At 43.5% G+C, this 10319-nt stretch overlaps 1 long non-coding RNA gene across 1 annotated transcript; it reads left to right on the top strand.

Moving 5' to 3' along the window:
- Positions 1–250: 250 nt before the first annotated feature.
- Positions 251–7258, top strand: LOC309631416. Its single transcript, XR_014246256.1, has 2 exons — positions 251–324; positions 638–7258. It is a non-coding gene; the product is annotated as an uncharacterized lncRNA (long non-coding RNA).
- The last annotated feature ends 3061 nt before the right edge of the window (positions 7259–10319 follow it).

The following is a 10319-nucleotide window of genomic DNA, read 5'->3' as shown; positions in this document are numbered from 1 at the left end:
ACAGGAGTATTGATACTTATCCTGCTTATCTTATAGATTCGTAGGGAGGATCCAATGAATCGTGTTTGTGGCTTTCGTTTTGAAAGCACTTTGAAAAGTATAGACAGTTATCTAGAGATGTAAGATTCCTCATAATTATATTTGTTGGCTCCTTGCCCATTTCAACCCAGTTACCTCAAACAAACGGGCCAGGCAGGCTCCAAAGGCCATGGAAGGGAGCACGTCCACCAGACCCTAAATTTCAGAACTGAAGAGTGAGTGGACACTGAGAAGCCACTGAAGCTTGTGTGAGGAGGAATTTTGTTTTCTTACATTAAAAATCAGGCAAAGGGCTTCCCTGGTGGTGCAGTGGTTGGGAGTCCACCTGCCAATGCAGGGGACACGGGTTCGAGCCCTGGTCTGGGAAGATCCCACATGCCGCGGAAAAACTGGGCCCGTGAGCCGCAACTACTGAGCCTGTGCGTCTGGAGCCTATGCTCCGCAATGGGAGAGGCCGCGATAGTGAGAGGCCTGTGCACCGCGATGAAGAGTGGCCCCCACTTGCCGCAACTAGAGAAAGCCCTCGCACAGAAACGAAGACCCAACACAGCCAAAAATAAATAAATAAATAAATAAAAATTAAAAAAAAAAAAATCAGGCAAAGAGACCTGAGCCACAAATAGCTGTTGCTAGTGAGCATACCTGAGGCTACACCTATAGCGAACTCAAACTTGAATGTGCATCATAATCATGGGGGGAAACGAACAATGCTGAAAGTCTGCGTAGGTCTGGGGTGGGCCCTCAAACCTGCATTTTTATCGAGGAGCTCAGGTACCTCTGAGGCAGATGTGTCCACAACTACCAGGTGAGAGACACAGCTGTCACTCCTGCAAGCAGAGCTCACCCCATCACACACCGTCATCACTTCCCCAGGGTGGTTGTGACCATACTCGAAACAGGCGATGTCTTCCCAAGAGTCAAGGGAATCGAGAAGGAGCCTTAGTCTTAGTTTTCAGTAAGACCAGGCTTGATTCAAGACATTTTTTTCTCCCAGACAACACTGGAAACAGCACTTTAAAAATATTCTTCACGGCACTGATGAGGGAAATAGAGACAGACAGTGTTCCTGAAACCTCTAGGGAAGAAGCATTAAAGAACCTAAACCAACTTTACAAATACGTAGAGATACGCATTCCTATTCCTCCGGTAGGAAAACAGTCCTGTCTCCTTACTCCTCCAAACACTTGAGATTAACTTTCTGTACCTCACCTCTCATTTCTCTCAAAAAAATGGACGATGGACGGAGGCTGCGTGGTAACATCAGAAATGTTCCTTTTTGAAATGTGACCATTTGGGGGTCTCAACCTCAAGGTCATTCTTAATATGTTATGGATTCTCGGCTCCACCCAGCTCTCTCTGGAGGCGTGCTCTCGGCTGAGGGAAGGCCTCCCAAATCAAACACACATTAACATCAAGTCTATTCCTTCAGAATCAGCAACTAACCTTCTTACACTATAAACTTCTTAAAAACTAGCCCTTGAATCCAAACAATGCCCCTTTGAGGGAGAATACCCAGAAGGACAACTGCGTATGCCACCTAGAGTCAACATGGAAGGCTCCACACTCTCAAGAGTGCACTTCTCTCCTGGTGGCCTCACAGCAAGGGAGGTGGGGAGCCACTCCAGGAACAGGTTTCGATTCAGGCAGCCTGGAACAAGGCACTGATGAGCCACTGCTTCCTTGTGATGGATCCTTTTCTTGTTGTTTGCTTAGTAAAAACCCTAGACTGTCTGTAAGGGGGAAATACTCCTTTCTCATTAAATAAAACATTTCACTCGACATTTTATACACTGGTATTCCCCCAAACTGTGTTCCATGGAATATGAGCTGTTAAGAGATGTTTAAAACAAAACTCTTCTAAGGACAAATGAGTGTGGAGAATAGTGCAAGACTTCCCAAGGTTTTCATAATGTTGATAAGCTTTGCAGCTCTCCAAGAGAGCGTGCAGAAACCAGCACTTCCCAAATCTATTTGGTCACAGAACTTGTTGAAGACACCTGATCAGGGAAAATATCTAATTCAGTGAACCACAACTGTGGAAATTCTGCCTTATAGGAAATACCCATGAATTGTCTCATGTAATCTTTCCACAGTCCCACTGAAGCAGAAATTATCACCATTATTATTTTACTGAAGTGAAACTTCCACCTCCAGCGGTCTGGATATGAAAGCTCAGTGAATTCCAAGTAAGTTAAGTAAAAATAAACCCTCCTCTAGACACACTATGGTGAAACTATAAAACATCAAAGACAAAAAGAAGATCTGAAAAGCAGGCAGAGAGAAGAGACAGATTACCTTCAAATGAGTGACAGCTAAATTTGCAAGAGCAGCAATGGAAATCAGGAAATAGTAGAATAATATCACCAATGAGCTGCAAGAAAATAACTGTCAACCTGGAATTCCATACTCATTAAAATTATCTTTCAGAACAAAGCAAAATGAAGACTTTCACTCAACGGGCTCTGTCTATAGGAATTTAAAGGATGTAATTCAGGCAGAAGGAAATTGATCCCAGACACAAAAAGAAATTATTAGCAAATAAAATGGAAAATACGTAAGTCTAAATGAACACTGGCCCATGGGATTCCCTGGGAACTGACTGTGAATCTGAGATTTGCACGCAGGAGGATTTTTAGAGAGTTATCTAGGGGGCAACATCTGTTGGGGAGTAAAAGAAGTGAAATTGGCAGAGAAAGAAGTTGAATTGTGATGTAGTCACAACAAAACATCATCTGTTCCCACAGAGAGCTCTGGAGCTGGGATGGCCACCAGTGTTGTCCCACCTTTCAGGAAGGGGACCTTTATCCTGCCACATACACACAATAACCAGGCTTGGATATGAGCTGCCACCAGGGAGGGTACATGACTTTGGGCCAGGTCATTCTCTTCTGCTGAGAACAATTCCCAATGAGGGACTCAGTTGGGAGCCATAAGCCACCAACTCTCCCAGCGTCTGGCAGAAGGAGTGTCTTAGTCCTGAAGGGGAACTGAGGCAGCGCACACAGTGCCCACTACAACACTCAAAACAAAAATGGTAGAAATAAAATATATGATAGAATAGCATATAAATCAAGAAAGATGATGGTAGTTAAAATATTCTAAGGTCCTAGTATTGTTTAGGACAAGAATAAAGTTCTTGATTAACTTTAGACTTTGCTAAGACTGAATTTTTTTTTAAGAAACAGCTATTTACTGATACAAGAGATGCACTAAAACATAAGGCTTTGAAAGAGTTAAAGCAAAAAGATGGACAAAGGTATACAAGGCAAACAGGCCAACCAACAACAAAAAGCTTGGGTACCTCTATTCATATCAGAGAAAATATGTTTGAAGGCAAATAGAAATGTTAGAGATAAAGGATGCACTACAAAATGATAAGTGTAGTTCACCAGGGAGATATAATGACTCTAAACTTGAACACACTCACAGCCTCAAAATGTATGAAGCCAAGATTGTCAGAACCACAAAGAAGTACAACCAGATACATAAACCATAAATCAAGCAAAAAAGTCAGTCAGGATATGAAAGATGTGAAACTAAAGGCTCCTGGAGGTGTGACTGGTGACAGAAGTGGAATTTAAGACCAGTGTATCTTCTCTACTCCAGAGCACTTCCCACTGTCTCCTCCAGATAAGATAGTGGAAATTGAAAGAATCAAGGGACAGGAAGATATACAACAACTGATATCAGACTCTGATTGTAGAATGTATCTTTTTGCTGGGAAGGACATTTTCCTATTTCTCTCACTGAAATCTAACATTAAGAGTGTTGAAAGTTACACTACTACCTACGAAAGCAAAAATGGTACGGTTTTTCAGACACCAATCAAGTGACTCTAACATATCCGTTGTTCCTGATTCGTTGTTCTTCTTCACTGTCAGGTGTAGATGGCAGAAAAAACATATATATATTTCTTTGCTGCTCAGGACCAGTGACCACATTGATCTTCACAGAGAAAACCTCTGCTTAATCTAAATTGTCTGGGAAAAGTGACTTAATCATAATACAAAGTCTTATCTGAAAATAAGTGTGATGCCCCCTTCCTCAGCCCCTCTTCTGGTTTTCAAGCTACATTGTACCTTGTGAATAAGATAGATCTGCTATGAAGTTAGATAAGCTATAATCAATGTCACCAGAAAATTGCAAAAGCCTTTGCCCAGACTATAAGGATTTTGCCTCTTTTCTTCTCAGTAGAAGTCATGGATAATGTCACTTAGAGAAAAATGTTACAGTGCAGTGACCATTTTTCTGTTTTAACAGGCTTCATCTTCTAGTAAATATACACCAAGCCAAGCCTGGCAAATGAAATGCTTATCAGGGGATGATCTCTCCCAGCCAAAGTTCCCATGAGGACAGACAGCTGAGCCCCGGAAACACCCTTCCTGGGAGATCCAGCTGGAGGTACCAGGCAGTCGGCCCGGAGAACACAAGTCAGCCTAGGCCCTGTGGTCCAACCAGCAGCCCAGCAGCCAAGCCTTGGTTGGGAGGCTGGTGTGCAAGAATGGCCCCTAACCCTCTGGGATTTTTACCTATGTGGGGTCATTGATTTCTCTGGAAATACTATGTTCTCCCACTCCTTAGGGAAAATAAAAAACCCAAAACATATACTAACAGACACATTAACTTTTGCTCACCAATCCAGAAGGTCTGGCCCCAGTTAAAAACCACTGCTCCAGCCTTAGCTTCTCATAGGACTTCTACGCAAACAGTGCACTTTGTAGAGAGAAAGCGAGTGCTTGAGAGCATGGTTTCTGGGGTCAGGCTTTCAGTTTGAACTCTGGCCTCACAGCTGACCTTAGGCAAGCACCTTAACCTGACTGTCCCAGTTCCCTTGTCTGTAACATAGGGAAAATAATAGTACCTGTTTCATAAGGATATTTTTAGGATTGAGTGAGCTCACTCATGCAAAGGTTTAGGTGAGTTCCTGGCACAAATCAACATTTGTGATTGTCACTGTTCATTTCATTGCTAGTCCCTTTTGAAGGTCTCTTGGTATCTTTTCTCGACCAGACCAGCCCTTGGTCTAGGCTGGACTCTCTTCACTCAGGAGACGTCTGGATCTGAATGACATCTTACCTTCATTTTCCTACCTGGCCATTTTTGCTTGTGCAACAACTCATTTTTGGCAGATGCAGAGCTAGTATAATCCCTTACTTTACCAAGTTTAGGAAAATGTTCAAGGTCTTCTTTAACTAATTTAGTCTTTTCCTGGGGTTTGGGGTTCCTGTATGAAATTGGTGTTTTCACCTTATCCTCCCCAAACTCAGTGTCTGTGGGAGTTACAGTGTGTCACTCTGGGTCCCTGACTCACTGCTTCTTTATCTGCACCATCTCCTTTCCCCGATGCGGGGCTGGTTGTCTTATCAGCTGGTCTCCTCACAGCTCATCGGCCTGCATTTCCCTCTTTCCTAGACAAAACCCCATCTGTGTCACTGGAAAGATCCAACAGGCATCCGTAGACCAGGGCTGTAGGCCTGAGACCCGGAGAACATAATGTGAGTCATTTTAGCCCCCTGACAACTGGCACCGGCCCACTCTGGCTGAGTCAGGAAGGAAATAAATGTTGACCTTAGAATGCCCCTACCTTCCCACTGATCCCTGCCCTTCATCTCAGGCCTTCATCCAAATCTACCCTGGGTGTCGCTATGGTCGCTCCTCCTCAGGAACAAACTCAGGAAAACTGAGAAGTTGCCTCTCTTGATTGCTTAGCATTTTAGAGAAAAATTTTGAAAAGAGCCAAAGACAATAGCCTGACGGAGGCTGTTGAGACTTCAGGCTCTCTCTGGGGTGGGATGGGGCGGGGGAGACACCTCCCACAGCCACCACACTACCTGGCTGCCCACCCCACCCTCCACCAGGCCATCTCTGGCCACAGACCCACACATTTCTAGGCACACGGTTGGTTCTAAACACATATCTGTTGAATTAATTAGCCTTTATTGTAAATAATGTAAAAATATCCAAATAATGGTTCAGTTATGCCCTAGGCACAGTTGAGCCATACCTAGATGCAAAGCCTTTGTATAGGGATGAAGAGAACTAATTGGTGTGGGAGGCCCTATCCTGTACCAGATGGTTCACTTGTGTTACTTCATTTCCTCTTTCCTACAATTCTGTATGGACTGTACTATTATTATAATTCTGAGTTTACAGCAGACAAAGACTCTCCAGGAGGTTAAATAACTTAGGAAGGCGTGATGGAGTAAAAACGTAATTATTTTCCAATGCCTATTTTAGCTTCAAACCTTTTTCCAATAAATTGGTAATTATCAAACAGATGATAGTAGAATTCTTCCCAAAAGAGGGACTGGGGGCCCATAGTCACCCCAACTGTTCAGCCTTCAGCCCTCACCCACCTCCCGTTGCAGAACATCTCACCCTGCAAAAAACATGCGGAAACACAGCTGCCTTTGAATCCCAGCTCTATCGCCCACGAGCCATGAGGACATAACATGTCCTCGTCTCTGCTTTCTGTTTGTCCACCTGCAACAAGACAGGGCGTTGTGATGACTGCCTGACCTGAGGTGGGCTCAGCAAATGGCAGCCATGTGACCTGCTCGTGTTCACACAATGAGCAAGCAGTAAAAGCCAGATTGAGCCCCAGGCCCATGATGTCAGAGTCCACTGGCAGCTCCAGCTAGAACACAGAGAAAGGGCTCAGGACCCAAAGGCAAGCCAGTTTAGGAACAAATCTGGAATGCTAACAAGAAAGAACAAACACTGGCAAAGCACAAATTTGGCAAAGGAGAGCACTGGCCCCAGCCAACACTTACACAGATTGTTGAAATTCCCCAGCATTGAACTCAACTGTCTACAGGGGAATCAGTTCAGTGTAGATGAGGCTGATGGGAAAACAAATGTGGCAAACACATCTGACTGGTGAAGCAATGTTTAACCTGCCTTGAAAGACTGTATTAAAAATATATGATGTCTGGGGCTTCCCTGGTGGCGCAGTGGTTGAGAATCTGCCTGCCAATGCAGGGGACACGGGTTCGAGCCCTGGTCCGGGAAGATCCCACATGCCGCGGAGCAACTAGGCCCGTGAGCCACAATTACTGAGCCTGCGCGTCTGGAGCCTGTGCTCCACAACAAGAGAGGCCACGATAATGAGAGGCCCGCGCACCGCGATGAAGAGTGGCCCCCACTTGCCACAACTAGAGAAAGCCCTCGTACAGAAACGAAGACCCACCCAACACAGTCATAAATAAATAAATAAATACTTTTAAAAAATAAATAAATAAATAAATAAAAATTTAAAAAAAATATATATATGATGTCTGAAATTTCACTTGCTTTGGAATTTTTAAATCAGTTTACAGATGTAATATAAATTTAAACATTTTGTAATAAATGTTAAAACACTTATGAGACAAACATATTAGAAGCTTCGAGTCAGTCTGTCAGTCATTTTTCTATCAATGCCTCATCATCAACTCTAAGTTTAATTTTAAAAATAAGAAAATTACACCCTTCCACCCACTACAGCAGCTAACCCTTCACATTCAGCCACCAAGAGCAGACCGGGTGGCAGATCTGTGGTGTCCTTTATCCATGTTCCACTCCATCGGAGCAAGCACCCACCATCCTTTCCACCCCGGCCTCTGCCACCGCAGAGAGATCAGTGGGACCCGAAATGCCCTGTTCGTTGCCACTGCCAAAGCGGGCAGAGCAGCTGGGTCAGGCTCAGCTGACACCGGCTGGGGAGGCCTGTGCTGATTCAGGGGTGGCATAAGGCTCCCCAGTTTGGGCTCAGTGACAGGGAAGGTGATAAAGAGGCACACCTGCAGGTTATTACTCTGAACTGCAAAACTGGAACAGCAAGATGAGAAGGAAACCAAGATAGGCCAGTTCTTAAGCAAGGAAACTGAGTCTAGCAACAGGCTTCCCTGTGAAGATTCCTCAAGACTTATTAACCATCTCTGATTCCACACTACTTCTTAAGGTACAATTTCATACAGTTTCATTATAAGAACTAACGCTGTCCTAATTTCTCTTTTTCTTTACTAAGAAAAACTATCAAATGGTGGCTCGTTTCTTCATTTGAACGGGGCCATTAATGAGGTTTCAGAACAGGCATAACATGAGACTCAGATTAATGTATAAGAAGGTAAATGGTTTAGATAATGCTATCTTTCAAACTATGCACAGAACCTCTCAGATATATTTAAATAACTGGGGTCCCTTTTCCTTCCCCCCAAAATGCACTTTGGTCATTGTGGTAGACAAAATAGTGGTCTACCACTACCAGAAGAGATCTTTGTCTTAATCCCTAGAACCTGTAAATATATCCTTTACATAGCAAAAAGGACTTTGCAGGGGTGACTCAGTTGACAACTTTGAGATGGGGAAACTGTCCTGGACTATCCAGGAGGGAGGAAGGGTCCAGGAGCCAAGGAATGCAGGGGGCCTCTGGAAGCTGAAATGGATTCTTCCCTAGAGCTTTCATAAGCAACACTGCCCTGCCAACACCTTGATTTCAGCCCAAGGAAACCTCTTTCAGACTTCAGACCTCTCGAATTTGGGTTATTTTAAGCCACTTAATTAGTGATCATTTGTTACAGCAGCAATAGAAAACTAATACATTCATGTATTACCTTCCTTCCCATCCTACACCCCATCTCTCCTCCATAGATACACTGTAGCCTGCTCTGGCTGAAGCATCAATTCTTCCAGGAAGTCTTCCTTTCTGACCCACACTCCACCCCCTAAAAGAGGTGAGGTGGGTACCTCTCTCAGTTCTGACCTCCCCCAGAACACCTGGCACACTGTATTATAATTGACTGTTAATTTGTTCACCTCCCCCACCAGACACAGAACTTCTGTAGGGTATCCCCTGCTCTCAGCACAGGGTCTGGCACAGCACAGACCCTCAAAAAATTATTTCTTAAATGAATACCTGCTATTTCAAAGGTTTTGAGCTGTTCATCGTCTCCTGAAAACAAACTATACCCATTTTCACCTGGGATAGTGAACATTTATGGAACGAATGAACAAGGGGGAAAAAAATGCTATTGAATCCCAGTACTTTCACCCATGAACCGTATCAGAGAAAAATAATATTGTGCTAACCAGCCCACTGGCCATTTTAGGCTCCCCTTTTTTCCCCAAAACCAGATTATCAGCTTTCCTCTAGGCAGTCCTCTCTAAAACATTTCGACCACTGTTACTGGGTTTAATACAGATTTGCCAAATGTTAACTTTGCTCAAATAACTTTGTTTTAGGTTATTCTGTATACAGCAATAGTGCCAGGAAAGGCAATCTGTATCATTTAAGGAACTTGAAATTTTTATCTATATTCATAAAAGAAAAAAGTTACCAAAGCGATGCAGCTATTTTTCTGAAGGAAGTGGGGAAAATGCCTCATTGAGGGATATAAAATTCTGAAGGGAACAGAAGCAAGATTTTACAAGACTATTTGAGATAATGTCAAGTACAAGAACAAAAGAACATAAACTAAGGCTCAGAAAGGGTCAGACCCTCAAGGAATTTAAGCAGAATTTCTTTAGACATAGAGAAGGAAGTTTACAGACTAAAAAGCAGAGAGTTGAAATGGGGGAAAGGCTGTTGTAAATATAGTTGAAGCTGTTAGACCAAAATTGTTCCCTGAGTTATACTCAAATCATAGATCATGGCTTCTAATTCCTCAGAACAGAGCAACTTGAGTTGAATAATGGGCTCTCTCTGGGTTGTGTCATTTTTATCTTCTATTTAACTTCCTTTAAATCAGTCCTTTAATTTAGCCACTTGGCAGGGCCTTAGGATATGTAATCCAGGTAACCCTGCTCTCCAAGGTTACCAGACAGAGCCTTGGTCTCACAGACGAGAAAACCAAGATGTGGAGATTAAACTGTTTGCTATAGGATGGGTAGTGAGTCCCTGAGGGGGAAGACTAGAATTCAGAGCTATTAGACACAAAGGTGCTGCTTATTGAATTAAACCCTGGGTTTGTGATCTTCTTTTCCATCTCAGAAATGAGGCTGTCATGATGAAATTCCCATAGACTCCAGGGACCACTGTTATTATTTACCTACTGCATGCAAAACCCTTTATTACAAAAGATGCCAATTATTGTCTGTGCCATTTACTTGATACATAGTCTTGTTAAATGAGTGGTATGGTCAATAGTATGATTTATTCAAAGCGGAAAGAAATCATTCCCGGAAGGAAGTAGACTTGAGCTAGCAGCAGGAGAGTGGGAAGCAGTGGAAGTTGGCTAGGTGCAGAGAAGGAAAGGAGAGTGGAAGAGGGTCCTGAGATGCACAGTGGGGTTGGGACACCA

This window comes from Balaenoptera borealis (genome assembly GCF_965194805.1).
Source record: "Balaenoptera borealis genome assembly, chromosome: 6".
In the NCBI taxonomy this organism is placed as follows: domain Eukaryota; kingdom Metazoa; phylum Chordata; class Mammalia; order Artiodactyla; family Balaenopteridae; genus Balaenoptera; species Balaenoptera borealis.
This window is presented reverse-complemented; position numbering and strand designations above follow the sequence as displayed.